Source organism: Lissotriton helveticus, chromosome 7 (assembly GCF_964261635.1).
Source record: "Lissotriton helveticus chromosome 7, aLisHel1.1, whole genome shotgun sequence".
Taxonomy (NCBI): Eukaryota; Metazoa; Chordata; class Amphibia; order Caudata; family Salamandridae; genus Lissotriton; species Lissotriton helveticus.
This window is the reverse complement of record NC_136068.1, coordinates 1,773,574,746-1,773,592,871: the sequence shown is the minus strand read 5'-3', so window position 1 is coordinate 1,773,592,871 and position 18,126 is coordinate 1,773,574,746.

The following is an 18,126-nucleotide window of genomic DNA, read 5'->3' as shown; positions in this document are numbered from 1 at the left end:
AACGCTCTCAATGAGCAAGCAAGTCAACGCCGTCTCCTCCTCCTGCTTCAACACCCTCCGCTTGCTCCGCAAGATCTATAGATGGATCTTGACAGATACAAGAAAGACAGTCACCCAGGCCCTCGTCAGCAGCAGACCCGACTACGAAAACGCCCTCTACGCGGGAGCCCCGACCAAGCTCATCAATCGACTACAACGCATCCAAAACGCCTAGGCACGACTGATCCTCGATGTACCACGACACGGCCACATCACCCTCACCTGAGAAACCTGCAGTGGCTCCCCATCAACAAGAGGATATCCTTCAAGCTCCTCATCCACACACACAAGGCACTCCACAAGACCGGCCCAGCCTACCTAAACAGACGGCTCTCCTTCTACACCCCCTAACCGCCAGCTACGCTACGCCGACCTCTCACTTGCCACCCTCCCGCGCATCCGAAGAACAACCACCAGTCGGAGATCCTTTTCCCAATTCGCCGCCAAGACATGGAACACCCTCCCACTGAGCCTACGACAGACCCACAACCAGCTGACCTTCAGGAGGATACTGAAGACCTGGCTGTTCGATCAGTAGCAGCCCTTCCTCCCCCCCAGCGCCTTGAGACCCTTGCGAGTATGTAGTGCGCTTAACAAATGACTGATTGATTGATTGATTGGGAGGCTGGAAAGTCCTTGGTATAAGCCATATTACCCACATTTCCACATCAATAACATTTCCTAATTAACTTTTGTTCCTCTTTCACTTGGCTTCTGATAAAAGACTCTAAAAGCATTTGTCTACATACCATGTGTGTGTGCTTACTCATGGGATAAGACAGGAGTACCTTGACAAACACATCTGTTGACTCTGGCAGGTTTATGTGTTCCTAACGTGAACCCTATGCAGGTAAGTTAATGGAAAGCTTCATTGGTCTTCTGCCCATGTTCCCAGCTTCAAAAGGTAAGCTGTTATAGCTGCACTGCCTCTGGGCCAGGGGAAATCTACCATAGTCTGTTGCTTCCCTCAAGCTAATACTGTACAGAAATAGCCTGTCCACCCTTGAATATTGTAAGTCCACACGCCTGCTTCTGAGCCCTCTTTACCCCCATGTAGATCCATGCCAGCCAGCCAGCCTCTCAGCTTCTGTGTGAGACTTCCATCAGTCCTCTCATGTCAGACATTTGCCTGACAGCCTCCTTCTCCCTTGTTATTTACAATGACAGAAAAATCACTGGTGAAATGGGGTTAGTTAAAATGGATAATATGATGTATCGCATCTATCAAAAATCAAGAACAATCCTTGGTACTCGGGACCCCATATATTGGAAATCCTCAGGGTATTTAGGGGAACTACGGACTTCCATGCAGGCATCAGGGACGTGACACCTGGGCATCGCAACTCTCCATGGTGACTGATGGCTTCAAATATCTCGGTATATATATCTCCCTATGTCCGAAAGTCTCCTGGGCACGCAGTATTACTCAATTATTGGCTAACCTTAGCAGCGAAACCTCTGTGTGGTCTTCCCTCCCTCTCTCCCTATATGGGCGCTCTGCCATTTTTAAAATGGTGTCGCTGCCCGACTCCAGAACTACCCATACCCCATTCCAGGCTCATGGTTCGCACAAGTCACAGCCATACAAAATAAATGTATGTGGAACAGTGGGGTAGTCAGAGTGGCGCTCCGTACATGTACACAATCCACATATTGCGGAGGGATCACCGCAGCAAATATTTATGCCTATTAAGTAGTGTCCCATATTCTGGTAATAAACGAATGGTGGTTAGTTCCCCCATGGATCGAGCATGCTGCAATTGATCAGGTCCAGCTTCTCCACCTATTTTAGAGTTCCATTCATCTCGACCATTTGCCACCGGCTGGCAGGGTGGTGATACAACTCTTGCGGGCTAAGACCCAACAGATGGGCTGGCAGGAGACACTTACTCAAATGACTCTCCAATGGTAGGGCACATACCTCCACCCTGTGATGACGCGGAAGGGATTTGGGGGGTTGGACCGCGTTGGGATCTCGACCCTCTGGGATGTAATGTGTGGCAACACAATGAAGTCATTCCAACAACTACAGGATGATTTCGATTTACACAAATCACAATTTTATAAGTTTCTTCAACTCCGACATGCACTTCTCCCTCAGATCCGTACAATAGAATCCCTCCCTGAATTTCAGCCCCTAGAGGGCTGGTTGCTTACAGGAGACCTATGACCTCACAAGATCAAACAGGTATACCAGACACTGACAACTCATACACCCACCACACTGGACAAGACACGACTTGCATGGCAGGCAGATATACCCGAAATCACTGATGGTGATTGGGCCGAAGCCAACGACAGCCCTAGGGGTGTGGTGGTTTCCTTGCGTTTTAGGTTTATCCAATTTAAATATCTACACTGTGCATTTTACACTATGGCATGCCTGTGGCGGATGGGCATTATTCAGTCTCCCTTGTGTCTGAGGTGTGATAGGGAGGAGGGGATATTCCTACACACAGTCTGGAGCTGCTCGGCATTTCAGCCGTTTTGACGCCAAATCAGATCGTGCCTCCACCAGGTGCATGGGATCTCCCACTTGACACACGACTTTTCTTGTTACACTCAACAGAGGATATCGGGGGAATAGGTATAAGCATCACCTATTTTTCTTGGCTCTCACGGTGGCCAAGAGGGACATAGCACAAATGTGGAAGGCAACATTGCCCCGACCTTAGGCAAATGGAAAACTGAGCTAGATAAATGTATGGGGGCCAAGATTGCTGTTTTTGAGCCCCGAGGGTGCCCCGCTAAACATTGCAAAATCTGCAAAATCTGGACTTGATGGGCAGACTACCTTCTACCCTTGCCCAAGTTGGACCCCTGAGAATGGCTCAGTTCTTTTTGTGCTGTTATGTCTCCACTGTAAGTTTTAAAATGGGTATTTGGACATGTTTGATGTTGCACGCTATGACGATTACACCGCTTGCTCGATTATGGAGACTGGAACCTGTCTGTGCGTTTTTCGTTTATGTCACCTACATGTTTGATGGATGTTGTTATAAGTCAGAAATATGGTTGTTGGCACAAGCTAATTTTACACCTATCTTGCTTTGGTGAGGCTGCAACCCCTACATATTGCAAAATAACCATAACATTTGTTGTTAAAAAAAAATCAAGAACAAAATAAAGATACATATTTTAACAAATGTTACTGAAAAAAAACCATAACAAGATTATAAGTCACAGTAGTTTGATTAATTAGGTCTAACAATGCCTGTTTAAATTGAAATCATGTTAAACAAAAATAGTCAATATAATACTAGCTGAACATTAAGAAACACATGGGTAAAGCAGAATATGATTAGGAAAATGCATCTTGCATATTTGAGTTAATTATCAAAAAATAAAAGATTGTGTATGTTAGACGGTGACCTGGAGGGTCGGCCGAGCACAAGGGGAGAGGCCTCCGGTGAGGACCGTCTCCAGCGATCGTACAGACAAGTAACTTCCCCCCCCCACAGATGGACACCACACGAAGATCAGAGTAACACCTTTTATAGGCAGTTCCTGAAGCAAGGTAGTACGATACAAGGAGATCAGGACACGATGATCCTCTCAATTCTAGTCTCTAGTAGGGAAAGGGGGTAGCGGGACAGTCTTGGTACCTACGGGTACTGAGGTGAAACGGTGGTAGCTCACAATCCTCGAGCTCGGTGGTCGGACGGGTCGGACCGCGGCAGCGCCAGCAGGTCCCGAAGAGATCGTAGGTGGCAATGGGCCGCGGCAGCGCCAGCAGGTCCCAACGAGGATGGAAGTTACAACGGGCCGCGGCAGCGCCAGCAGGTCCCACGAGGATGAAGGTTGCAGAAGGCCGCGGCAGCGCCAGCAGGCAGGACGATAGGTCACAAGGCAGGGCTGCGGCAGCGCCAGCAGTCCGTCAAGGATGAGTTCTTCTCCGTGTCTCTCGACTCCAGGATACAACTGCCTTCCTGCTCTGGGGCTGCCTCGGTTATAGGTCTGGCGCCCTTTGATGTCCGGACCCTCGCACTGGGAGGTCGGGAGGTCCGGGATGAGGGAGTCCAGACACCCAGCAGGGGGGTGGAGCCAGCACCCGGGGAGGCTGGGGGCGATCGGCACCTGGCGGGGGAGAGCCATCGACACTCCTTTCTCCCATTAGCCTGCCAAGTGGTCCCGGGATGGCGGGGCCTGGCCGGGCCCAGGGTTGGGGTCGAGCTGAGGCCACGCGGCCGCGTGGTGCAGTGTCCAAGATGGCGGCGGGGCCGGGCAATGGGGCTGACGGGGGCCCGGGCCCGTGACACAGAGATATCCGGGAGCAGGCGTCCCGAAGGGGACGGGTTGCGGGTTGCTTCTGCGGGTAGCCCCCGGAGGGCCGGTGCCTGGGCCCTGTCATGCGGGGAGGGAGCGAGCCCTTCGTGGGGCCTGTCCAACAGTGTACATTTTGGAATGGAGCCAAAAGATAGAAAAAATCTAGTCACCTTTTTAGATTACATAACTATTTTTACATTCATTTTCTTATTATTATTTATTATTTTCTCATTATAATATGATACATTATGTATCATAGTATAATAAGGCTCATTTCACACAGTTACATAACAAATTATCATACTAAATCCGATTAATCATCTCCCTGACAAATGACCCAACAATAATCAAAGACAGATTCCAAAGATGCATGAAGGATGTGGGTATCTGTATGAATAGCAATTGTCTCAAACTCAACACAGACAAGACAGAAGTTCTCATCTTCAGGAAAGGCAAGGACACTTTATCGAACAAAGAAAAGTGGCCGCCTGAGCTTGGCCCTACTCCCAATTACACGGAAGACACCTGAAACCTCTGCATCATCCTCGACAGACAGCTATCTGTGAAGAAGAAAGTCAACAATGTCTCTGCTTGCTTCCTTACCCTAAAGAAATCATCAGTAAGATCTATAGATGGCTACCGCCCAACACCAGGCAAACTGTTACAAAAGCTCTTGTCACTAGCAGACTTGATTATGGCAACTCCCTCCATGTAGGAATCACGGTGATGGATCAAATCCAGATCGTTTGACTGGGTGTGAGTGTTTGATTGGTTCAGATGCTCCGTCCATCACCACCCCCTTTTGTACCGCTTTGGCCGCCATAAGTGTGGCAGGGTATGCTCAGACGTGAGTCTCTTGCTCACTTTGCCACTGGATTCAAGCAAGCCGGGCTGAAGACGGCTGTAATGCCAGAAACCGGTCCTCGGAAGCTTGTTTCCGGTCCAGGGAAGGCATGGCTTGGCAGTTCGGGCAGGACTGTTCCCATGAGGCACAGGGTCAGACTGATTTGCATATAGCCATGTCTGAACTGGGGTGGCAGAGTGGGCTAAAGAACGGTGATGGATCAAACCCAGATCTTTTGACTAGGTGTGAGTGTTTGATTGGTTCAGATGCTCCGACCATCACCACCCCCTTTTGTACCGAACTCCAGAATTCAGCAGCCAGGCTCACCCTCGACCTCCTCAGACAGACGCTCATCACCCTTCACATCAGGAAACTCCATTGGATATCAGTCGTGAAGAGATGCCAGTTCAAGCTGCTTACCCACGCTTCCAGGGTGCTACACAATGAAGGACAGGTGTACCTCAACAAATGAGTGACTTTCCACCAAACTACCATATAAACTCCATTCCAGATCTATCTCCCTAGCAGCTACCCAGCGCATCCGCCGAACTAACAATGGAGGCCGATCCTTTTCCCACCTGGTGGCTAAACCTGGAACACTCTCCCCCTGCACCTCCGAGGATTCCCATCCCTCCAACAGTTCAGGAAGGACCAAAAGACCTGGATGTTCAGCCATTAGGAACAGGCAGCTTTATCCCTCAGCAGGACCCCGTAGCGTCTTAAGGCCCTCACGGATGAAGCAGCCGCACAATACAAACCCTGACTGATTGATTAGTTATTTGACTGATGCACTTCACTTGACATTGACAACAACATGTGTCAATACAATCTTACTTGCTTTTAAGTATGTGGGTGGTACATCATATTGCTATTAATTATCTTACGGGGATGCTGTAGAAAACTGTGTATTGAAAGTAATTTGTTAATATTTCAATCTCCCTACTTTTTCACTTTTATTTGCAACAATCAATTGTGTTTGAGCTCACTTTATCGACTGCTTAGTCTCTATGCTTGACTCTCAATATCTTATGCTCGGAGTGAATAATTATTTTTTAAAGGCCATCTTATTTCTTTAGGATCTTTATTAAAGGTCATCTCGTGTTAAGTAATTGTTTTGGATTTTTTTATTTGCCTATATGAGTGTACAATAATTGATGTGTTAACCCATGGGACGAAGGCATGTGGGTTGCACAAATGTATTCCTATTGTTCGAATTTGTAGATACTTCTGTCATCAGTTTTGATTGTCTGACTTCTATTTACGCATCCAGAAAACAAAGTATGTGTCTCCAATTACTAACAATTAACTTTTAATGAGGGTTAATTTTACTTAATCCTTTATAGAATTCCATGGGAGATGCATCATCACATTTACATTATTACAGATGAAACGTCTCAACAGTGATTCATATAGATTTTGGCATATAATTGTGCTATACTGACACCCTTAGCTGACCATGCTGACTGCAAGTAAAATTGCCCTACAGGTCTGAAAAAGGTTACAGGGCAACAGGGAAAAAATTGTAATAATGATCACCCGCTGCCCAGTCACTTGATCACGTGCTCAATGGCAAATAAAATGACTTCAACTGTAATAATATTATGTCATCAAGGGTACTATTGGTAGCTGTGAACTGTCTCTGCAAGTGTTCAGAATCTATTCCTCAACTTTTCTAGATTATTTTAAAAACAAATCTGTCCTTGTCCTCCATTCAACACTGCAGGAAAACTCCTAGGGACGCCTGTGACGAGGAGGTTGGAGCACTGCAACAGCTGGCTTTAGGGTCTTCCAAAATATTCCTTCTCTTCCCCCTGACAAAGCCATCAACTTTTCAACTAAACGTTTTTTGCTCCTCCCCAAACCAAATTTCAATAAGATTTCAAAGTGTGGCTGTGAGCCAGAAGCCAATCTTATTTTTAATTCATTGCCCTGGTTAGTAAATTAATCAATTGCTTGGTCTTAGATCTCGGAGACCTTCCAAAACATGCTTAGCCTAGTCCCCTTTCCAACAGTCTCACTTTTCTCATTCTACATGAATATCTCCCTATACTCAAACATTCTCCCACGTGTGTTCAAAGATACTCTCTGTATATAAATGTATGTACAAAACTATAAAACTATACATCATACATTTAACAAAAACCTAAATTAGCGTTAACCATAGAAGGACATAACTAATCAAAAAAATTCAAACTAAGCCAACCAATAAAAGTGTAAATAACTTTAACCAATAAAATCACACAAAAAATTGAATCAATGATATAAAAGGCACACTAATTTATTTAAACAACTAAATACTTAAAACATGACAAATGCTGCAAGAAGAGGAAACTCTGCTGATTTTCTCACCAAACCATTGAATGAAAAATATATACAACTACATTATCCAAGCAAGTAAAACTTATATTTTACATAAAACGTGCTTGTTAATAAACTTAAAAATATAAAATAGCAATTAATAAAATGCTCTCAAATGTCTATCTCTTTACATAGACTTCCTAAAAGTCAAAACTACAACTAGAAAAAAACGATAAATTGCCAGAAAAACACGACTATCAAAACCAACAAAATGGCAAAATAAAGTAAGTATACATAAATGATTGCTAAATTGTCAGCTCAAGCAAATAGTGGGTAAAAATTTGGGGTCGGCGGAACTCAGAGAGTTACCTAAAAACTCAGCGAGATTCCGTTGAGTTCCACCGCACATACTTTAGACAGCAAGGTGAGAGGGTCATCACTGTCCTGAAGTAGCGCGTATGCGCGCGGACCGAAAGAAAGCATTTCAGACTTTGCTCAGGAATGCATTGGATAGTGGTGTGCATGCGCAAAACTGGAGCGAGGCTCGGAACACGGAGTGTGTTCCATCCTTCGCATAATCCAGTGAGACCGAGAAGAGCTGTCATATTCTCTTCCTGCTGGAATCTGGGCAGTGCTTAATTTGAGCAGGTGCTTTCAGGTGCTCAGCACCGGCACTTCTTTCACAGGGCCGGGGCTACAATTTCTGACCCTGCAGGTGGTGATATTAATATTAATTGTTCAAATTCAAAACAAAAAGAATAACATACATTGCACTGGTAAATGTTCATAGACAGGCCAGCATACGCCAGTCCAGGCAGGCATGATTGTGTATCACCACGTTAGTGATGATGTCATCACGCCGATCACAAATCCAAGAAGTCATCGACATTCTATGGCTTGCATTCTGTTCCTCAAGTCTGCCGCACCCTGCCACTGCCTGAGCCTAAGACTCCCATTGGATAATTGTAGCTGGGGGCTAGCTCATGACGGAGTTGAGGCAAGAAAGCTGCAAGAGCGCATCTGGAACTTGGGAGTGAGGGCTCTTGAGTAAGAATAAACTAAAGTAAGTGTGGACTTTCCACTTGCTGCGTAGCCAGAGTAGCATATCCTGCAACCCTGCTTTGCTGCTATCCTCAACGTGCTTGATGCGGCTGTGGACCAACAGAACTTTTGTGTGCCATGGTGTCACCTGTAGAATCTGTGCGCTCCACCCCAGTATGGTAATTGCTGAGTGTGCGTGAGTCCAGTAGGCACCAAAGCCATACTTACCGGCATTGGCAACATTACGGCTGGGGACAATACCTGTGCTGTAACAGGCAGGGTCACAGCAAACTGAGCAGTGGATGCCGATGCCCTCGCCATCCCTGAACCTACTAATTACAGGCAGTACTAGCAGTGACATCACCTGCCGTGCTCGAGCAGCCGTCTGTTCTGCAATAAACCCAGTCATACCGCACTGATTAATATATGCAAAAAAAGCATTTTCATTTGGTGTACATGTTGTTTTTGCACTCGGTGTAGGTAAGAAAGTAAAACACGTCATCTTCCAATTCTTTAGGAAAGACAACAGGAAAAAGCAGAGTTCAAAATAGCAGAGACATGTACAGGCTGACGACAGGGCTCACAGGCAGCAGCCGTGGTATAGATGAGAGAGAGAGCAAGAGTAAAGAGGAGAAAGAAACAACAGGAGAGGAGAGAGATAAGACCGAGCTATGTAGAAGAAAAGGTGAGCAAATCAGATACTAAGAGAAAACAGCCATGATGTGAAGTGAGAGCATTAAGAAGAGAGAAGATAGAATGAAAGAATGTAGAGGATAGGACAGAGGAAAAAAAGCAGACAAATGATATAAACGGAGGCACAGCTAATCACTGCTAGAAAACCAACCTAGACGAAGGGATGAAAGAAGTAGCCGAGTGGATGAAGCACAGCCGTCTGAAACTGAACTCGGACAAAACGGAAGTCCTCATCTTAGGCTCATCCCCTTCCGCCTGGGACGACTCTTGGTGGCCAACGGCCCTAGGAAAAGCCCCCATACCGACGGACCACGCACGGAACCTGGGCATCATCCTGGACTCCTCACTCTCGATGACCAGACAAGTCAACGCTGGATCCCCACCGAAACAAGAAAACGGTCACGCACGCACTGGTTACAAGCCGTCTGGACTACGGAAACACCCTTTACGCCGGTTCCACCGCGAAACTACAGAAAAAACTCCAACGCATCCAAAATGCTTCAGCCAGACTCATACTAGACATCCCCCGCACAGACCACATTTCCGCTCACCTGAAAGACCTTCACTGGCTCCCGGTCAACAAGAGAATAACGTTCTGTCTCCTCACCCACGCACAAAAGCCCTATACGAACTTGGACCTGATTGTCTCAACACGCGCCTTTCCTTTTACACCCCCACCCGCCAGCTGCGTTTGTCCAACCAAGCCCTCGCCGCTGTTCCGCGCATCCACAAAGCCACCATGGGAGGAAGATCCTTCTCCTACTTAGCGGCAAAGACCTGGAATTCCCTTCCCATCCACCTCCGCCTTACTCAAAACCACCTAGCCTTCAGAAAACAACTTAAAACATGGATATTCGATAAGTAAACCTCCCCCCCCTTCCTCAAGCGCCTTGAGACCCTATGGGTATTTAGTGCGCTATATAAATTCTGACTTGACTTGACTTGACTTGACTTGAGAAGAGTGATATTAAAGAGCCAAGATCGAGGGGAGAGAGAGCAGAGCGTGGATAAAAGTGTAGAGGGAAAATGGCAGGCCTAGAATGAATAGATGGTGATGCAGTGCCCCTATAGAAAAACTGTCTCAACAACGCTACCCAACACCATAATACTCACCATTAATCATAAATCACTCGTAAGGCCCATAAACTAACGAGACAATTTTTGGGCAACTGAATCATGTAACCTAATTAATCAGAACCTTTCACAAACTATTTACACATTTATATACATCTGCAGTTTATCATCTCTTACAATGGTTTTTATGCAAATAACATTTTAATTAAGTCACTTAGGTAAATAGATCAACTGATGGTAACTAGACCATGAATAAACAAGACCAGCTTGTCGTTTTAAAATCTAATTTATTAATTTTATTTTTCAAAGAAAAGCATCTTCTTTAATAAATCAATATTTTATTAGCAATTAAGCAGCATTTAATTAGGTAAAGGCATATTAGACTGACATTTTAAGGAATCATCAATTAGCATGAATTAAAGCAAATAATCAGTTTCCCAAACCCTAAGTTCTATTTTCCCTGTCTAAATCTCACTTCATCTAAAAAGAAAAAGTCATAAAGGCCTACTATCCTTACGTGCGCCAAAAGTTCATCAGCACGACACGCCCTTCTGGATTCGGAAGGCGAGAAGACACCTCCTGCCCATGGGGACAATTTTTATACCTTTCTGACTAGCTAAAGTAACTAATCTTTGCATTCTTTTCTGAAAATCCAAACTTGTCATTGGCTGAGTCCTATCAGTCCACCATTAGGTCATTCACTCCTGACCAAGTCCGGGCCTCATCATAAGCCCCTATTGTTCTTAGATTCTCCATCCTTTCAGCTTCCTCGAAAATGTTACATGAACCCAAGCACAAAACTTTACTTCCTAATCTTGGCAGGCAATTCAAACTTCCTGTCCTTGTTTTTTTTCTTCAAGAACACATTCAACTCGACCAAACGGCTTCTGCATTAAACGTTGATTGTTCAGCAAAAAGCTCTTCTTTTCTGCGCATGAGTGAAACCTTCACTCTGGTCAAGTGTTCTTATTCTTTCCAGCTGTGGAAAAGTAAATTTTGCCATGTTCTGTGTCCCTACGTGTTCCCCATGTTATGTTATGTGTGCATGATTAATATGCATATGTATTCCCCCTGATCGATTAAAGACGCAATTACAGTTGTGTCCATCTCTAGTATGCCAGTTCCCAGTTTTCGTGAATACAACGAATATCAGGCCTATGTAAAGCTACGTTGCCACGTTTCTCAGTGTGCACGTTATTTCATTGTAAAGTCCCCGTTTCTAGGCCTCAGAAGGGCCCGGACACCAGATTCAGCTCCTGTCTCCTGAACCCTCGCTGAGGAGCGATACAGCCCCCACCTGTATTCCTGACCCTTCACTTACTTCCTGCCTCACAGTGCCCGGCACGGCCTGGCTCTGCCTGCCAGTCTGCCAAGAGTATGTTATGATTCTAGTTATCAGTCCAGCTCTCCTTCTCTGCATTCCTAAGCTACTGAATCGCATCAATAGTTTCAGTCATCGTCTAGCCTTTACGTCTCCATGTAAGAGAAATACTGTATTAATGGTCATTTAATATTCCTCAACACGCACTACATGTAGAATAATGCATGCACCAGTCTTCGAGTCTATTAGCCTTTGCCCTGATAACTTTTGGATTCTATCAACATGTTCTCTAAACATCAGATACTAGATAGTGTTTAGGCACATGTCGCCCTGACTCTCCAGACTTCAGTCTCTGCTCCTAGCGCAGAAGTCATAGCCCCCAGCTTCTCCTAGTAACACGTCATTGTCAGCTTGCGCGCACCGCTAGGTCAGAGGTCCCGGCTCCTTAGGTAGCCCCCTCCATGTTTCCGCCCCATTTATGACATATTCTGTTACGTTTACATCACATGTCTATGTTCACGCCTCTCGTTACACCTACTTTCAGCCTTATCTTTCGCGACCGCTACAGGCCCTGCCCACTGCTCCGCCTGCTGTATTCACTGTAATGCAATTGTTTTAGTATATATACTTGTGTACTGTTATTAAAGGGCAGCGCGCTCATTCCAGATCTTGCCCGTGCAGGTTGTCCTGTTCCTGTCCTTTATGCTGTATTAAACCTGCAAACTCCTACTACCTCGAATCTTGACTCTTATTTATTGAGCTATCTGTTATTATATATATATTCAAAAATAGAGGTATTATTTATTTATTTACCACATAATGGCGCCCGAATATGGACTTGCCCTTTCCCCACGCGCCGGAGAAGCCACGCTAGCCCCCTGATCCTCTGCAGCCGTGACGGAACCATACCGTGCACGTGCAGATATTTCTGCTTCAAGTATCCCTCAGGCCCACGGAGGAGACGGAGGTTGCGGTCCAGCATCCAGACGAGGCGGTGGAGGAACGCGGCGAGTCCCGACCAGAGCCCAAGCCGAGAGTCCAAGGTCCGAGGTATCCGGAGGCCCACCCGTAACTGAAGTCCGAAGTTCGTCCGTCCGGCGTCGTAGCAGTCCAGTCCAGTCCGAGGCCTTCCGTTCTTGCTGCCCGGTGAGTACCGTTGCTGGGGTAGTATCTAGACAGGGTCAATTGCATTGTCTCTGGTCCGTGGGTTTGGGGTACACAGATCCAACACGAAGTGTCCACCTAGGTGGATACGGGTCCTGACGTGTCTCTTTATGAGACCGGTAAGTTTCGTACTGTTTTAGCAGTGCATCTAGTTTCTGTTCTAGTCCGTTCTGTTCTCGAGAAATTCATGTATTCTGTTCTCAATATTTCAGGTAGTATCTTGTCCGAACTGTTATTTTAAAATGTCATTCATGTATTTCAATGTCGTGGTGTGAAAGTGGTGTTTTTCAAAGTCATTATTGTGTTCATTGTGTATTGTACTGTGTCTAGGCTCCAGCCCAGTCATGCCTTTGTTTTCTAAATTACGTCAGTTAAGAACTAGAAAAGGTCTGTTAGAAGAAGCAGTTCCTGTCCCGCCTAGGGACAGTCCAGGTCATTTTATGTATCAAAAGCATGGCATAAGTGCCATATTATATCTAGATTTATGGGTGGAGTACACCAAGGAATTAGAGGAAAAGTATAGATGGCCCGTATCAGGTACGTGGGATGCCGAGTGCATCATGAGAGTAGAAGAAGCATTATGGAAAAAGAAAGCCAGACAGTCACAGAAAGATGCCATCGAGTTATGGCGCAAAGAATCTCATAAAAGAACTGAAAAAGAAATCAGAAAGGCAGAATTAAGTAGAGAATCTGCAGAAAGAGCCCAAGAAAGGGAACTAATCGAGATAGGTGAACGAGTTAAAACCGAACAGTCAGACAGACAGAGGAATGCCCTCATTAAGGGTATGTACCCTCTTCTTGCCGAGGGCTTGCCAAAAGCGATCCCGGAGGCATCCAGTAATTTTCCGCCACCTTTAGTTCCGACCAAGCTACGTCACAAACCGACCGCAGCTGATATTTTTCTCTCGTCCTATTTGGACGACACAGTCCCAGAATATGCTAATCCTGTTCTGTCAGTTCCTGTAAATAACGCAATTCCTGCTCATCCAGTCACCGGGGCACCTGTTACAGTACCTGTGACGGTACCCCCTGTCCAGCCCGTAGTACAAATCCCCGCCACGTCAGTCACCGTGCCAGCACGAAGAGTATCAGTCGACGATTCCAGTATAGGGGCCGCGGGAGGAGGTCCTCCTCGTACCCCGCCGCCAAATAGACGTCTAGGAGCAGTCGAGTTACATGAACGTGCGTTACAGCGTACGCCCAAATATCAGTCCATTGCAGAAATCAGGCGAGTTCTTACTGAATGCTGTTATGATCCAGTCCCAGGCGAGGATAGTATGGTTATATATTCCGTACGTATAAGGCAGGTGTCCGAGTATTTGGTCACCCTACCGAATATGAAAGAAGATCTAGACAGAATGTATCGTTTCATTCGTACAGGACAAGATCCAGAAAGTATTGCTGAAGTCATGTCTCACAGAAAATCTGAGATCCAGTTCATGCTATTAAAGTTTCTGATCAATTGTTTAATACGGGAACAAGATTCCCCGACTAAAGATCCGGCCGAAATGAAAATTCTGACAAAGTGGAGTGATAATGTAGCCGAGGGTAAGCACAAGACACTCAATAGTATAGAGAGTATGTACAAGAGAATACGTAAAGAAATAATAAGGTTACACGAACAACGCAGAGAAGCACAAGTAAGCGAAAAAGAAAATGACTCTCCTACGGAAGAGGTAGAGGACGAGAATACCGCCAGAATAGCGTATGTAGGTAAATCTAGATTTCCAGACCGACATTTACGCCTAGAACACAAGGAGGTTTTTCATCATCCAGCACCAGAGCAAGGTTCTCTAGAACAAGTATTTCAAGGTACCGATCACATCCTGAAATCACGAATCGGTTATAGTGAGTTAAGTACTATGCATGAACAAGAACTAGCCCGATCAGCAGTCCGATGGATTACTGATTCTACCACTTTTCCAGACGAAATAGTGGCACAAATGTTTCTGAAACTGCCCCCAGCCGAGCAGCGACTGGTGGGTATGTATATGATCCAGCACCTCATTACTCTGTATGAGGGTCAACATTCTGATCCAGGTCCGTTACATGATATCCTGAACGAATTACTCCAGTATAGATGGAAAGGTTTAGGTACCGATTTAATTAGTGTCATTCTAGAACAGCGCCATAAATATAGAACGTTTTTGAACCCGCATTTTGTTCATGTCTCACCCCCGGAAAGCAAACCATTTTACATAGACAGACAGAATCCGTTACGAGAAGTACACCCAGTTAGGACAGAGGGTGGTGAAATGCAACGAGTGTTTGTTTACACCCCAGCCACCAAGATGGAACTCTTAGAGATGAAGAAGTTAATTCCCTGTCACGACAAAGATCCAGCAGGGTTCCACCGAGAATTAAAAGACATGCTCCGTATGGGAGAATACACGTATCCAGATATAATTAAAATGTTAAAAGTCCTGTTGCCTGCGGGCATATATGAAAAACTCAAGGAAAAAGATTGGGAGGTGGGAGAGAAAAAGATCGATTGGACAGCTCTAGAAGCTGAAGATAAGATACGAGTACCAGGTACCGGTTTAGGAGACAAATGTAAAGAATTACCCGAGCTATTAATTCAAGTTTTGCCAAGATTATTAGCCACTAAAAAGGAAGACTGGGATGCAATCTCAGCCTGTAAACAGAAACCAGACGAAGACACTAGTGATTTTTATTCTAGATTTGAGAAATGCTTTAGCATTAACAGTGGTCTCAAGACGAGTAGCGAGTCATATCCTCATCTTTTTGTTACTAAACTAGTCGAGAATTCAAGTCCACAAGTTAAGAATCGAGTTTTGAAAGTCGAAAGTACCTGGCAAACTAATACTCCGTCCCAAATGCTTCAGATGCTTCAGTACCACCAGAATAGAATCAGGGAAGAGCAAGATCATGAAAGGAAACGTATGAAAGACACGAAAATGAAAGTACTAGTTGCACAATCTGTTCCTCAAGACAGTCAGAAGAGGAGTACGAATCAAGCCAGTCATCCTGCAGTTCCCGTTAAAGGGACCTGCAATTATTGTAAGCAGCCAGGTCATTTTATAAACGAGTGTGCAGTTCTGAAACACAACATAGCCACTGGTAAGACTAAAGAAAGACCACGTCCGCCTAGACAAGAACAAGTCTCACAGACTTCTCAGCCACAGAATGCACAACAGACAGTTCCAGCACCGCAGCCTATTGCTGCAACACAGCATGTTACACAGCAGATGTATCAGTATGCACAGTCCGAGTATCCAGAGTACCAACAGTATTCATGAAACAGCCTAGAGAGGGAGGTAGGCTTGCCTCTCATCGAGATACCTGTAGATCAAGAGGGTCCCTATGTTCACAGTCAAGTATTAGGGAAAGACAGAAAGTTTCTGATTGATACAGGGGCAAGTAGGACCACCATAAGTCACGACGAGGTTCCAGGGGCTCCGCTCTCAGGCTCAAGAAATGTTTCCCTTGGATTTTCAGGAAAGCCTATTGTAAACGAGATTTCTAAACCAGTTACTCTAGAAGTAGGTCCATTGTCCCGAACTACTGATCTGTTACTTACGAAATCATGTCCAGAAAATTTGTTAGGCATTAAGACGCTGAAAGAATTAGGTGCAGTTATTTGCTGCTCCCCAGAGGGAATACGTTTGTTTTTACGTGACTTTAAGGGTCACTATGTATTACGTGATTTTGATCCAAGATTGTTAAATGTTCCCCAGCATCTATGGGCGCAAGGTCCAACTGATGTAGGTTTTATGCAAATCACACCCCATCGTGTGACTCTCAAACCAGGTGTAGTGTTACCACGAATCAGACAGTACAGATTGCCACCTGAGGCTGTAGCAGCCTTATCCAAAATTATTGACGAGCTCATGGCTCAAGGAGTGGTTGTAGAAACTGACTCCAATGTATGTAATTCTCCTATCATTCCAGTCATGAAACGTACTGATCCAAATGCACCTCCAGTATATCGATTAGTGATTGACCTTCGAGAACTCAATAAATGTATTATTCCCCAGTACCCAGTTGTTCCAGATATTTCATCCCTATTGACAGCCATTGATTCTGAAGCTACGTTTTTCACAGTCATAGACCTTAAAAATGCATTTTTCAGTGTTCCCATTCATCCAGACAGCCAGTTCCTTTTCGGATTCTGTTTAAATGGAAGGAGCTATAAGTTCACACGAGCTCCTCAAGGTTTCACAGAAAGTCCTGGTATTTACAGTCAAGCACTTAAAAGACAACTAGACAATATTCACATGCCAACTGACACTGCCCTGCTCCAGTATGTCGATGATCTACTGGTCACAGCCCGTTCTGAACGTGCTTGCGAGCGAGCATCACTCACAGTTCTGTATTTTCTAGCCGAGATGGGGCACAAGGTGTCCCCTTCGAAGCTTCAATTCTGTGTCCAGCAAGTGATCTACTTAGGCCACTTACTGTCCAAGTGGGGTAGGCAGTTGACACCTGACCATATCCAGTTAATAGCGAGTCTTCCTCAGCCTAGGACCCAGAAGGAGGTACGTGCCTTTATCGGCCTTACTTCTTATTGCAGACAATGGATTCCTCAGTATGCATTTCTAGCCAAGCCACTGATACAGTTAACGACACAGGAGGCAGCCGTATCGACTGTTCTCCCTTGGACATCTGAACATACACTTGCTTTTAATGAATTAAAGAAAGCTTTATGTCAAGCTCCTGTTTTAGCTACACCAAACTACAGTAAGCCTTTTACACTTTTTGTCACAGAACGTGACGGTACAGCATTATCTGTTCTCACACAAGATCAAGCAGGACAATACAAGCCTTGTGCTTATTTTTCAAGCACACTAGATCCTGTAGCCCAGGCTCTGCCTGCGTGCCTCAAGTCAGTTGCAGCCACAGCACTAGCTATCAGACAAAGTGATTCCATAGTATTAGGACATTCCCTGACAGTACAAGTTCCACACTCCGTGGAAGTTCTTTTAAACCGAACACAGACCCAGCACTTGACAATTGCACGTTTAACAGGTTATGAATTGACACTGTTCCAGCCACACATAGAAATCAGACGCTGCAATGTTCTGAATCCTGCTACACTGTTACCGTCAGTTACTTCAAACCCTGCCACACATGACTGTGTGGAAGTAGTTAACACCATGACTAAGCCAAGACAAGACCTGACAGATATTCCATTACCAGATCCCGACCTGACACTTTATGTGGATGGTTCATGTATGAGAACAAGTACAGGAGAACTAGTAGCCGCGTATGCAGTGACTACTGACACTAAAGTTATTGAAACACACCGTATTGACACCCTGTCTGCTCAAGCAGCAGAGCTAGTTGCTCTGACCCAAGCCTGCATACATGCTAAGAACCTGAAAGTTAATATTTACACAGATTCACGCTACGCATTCGGAGTCGT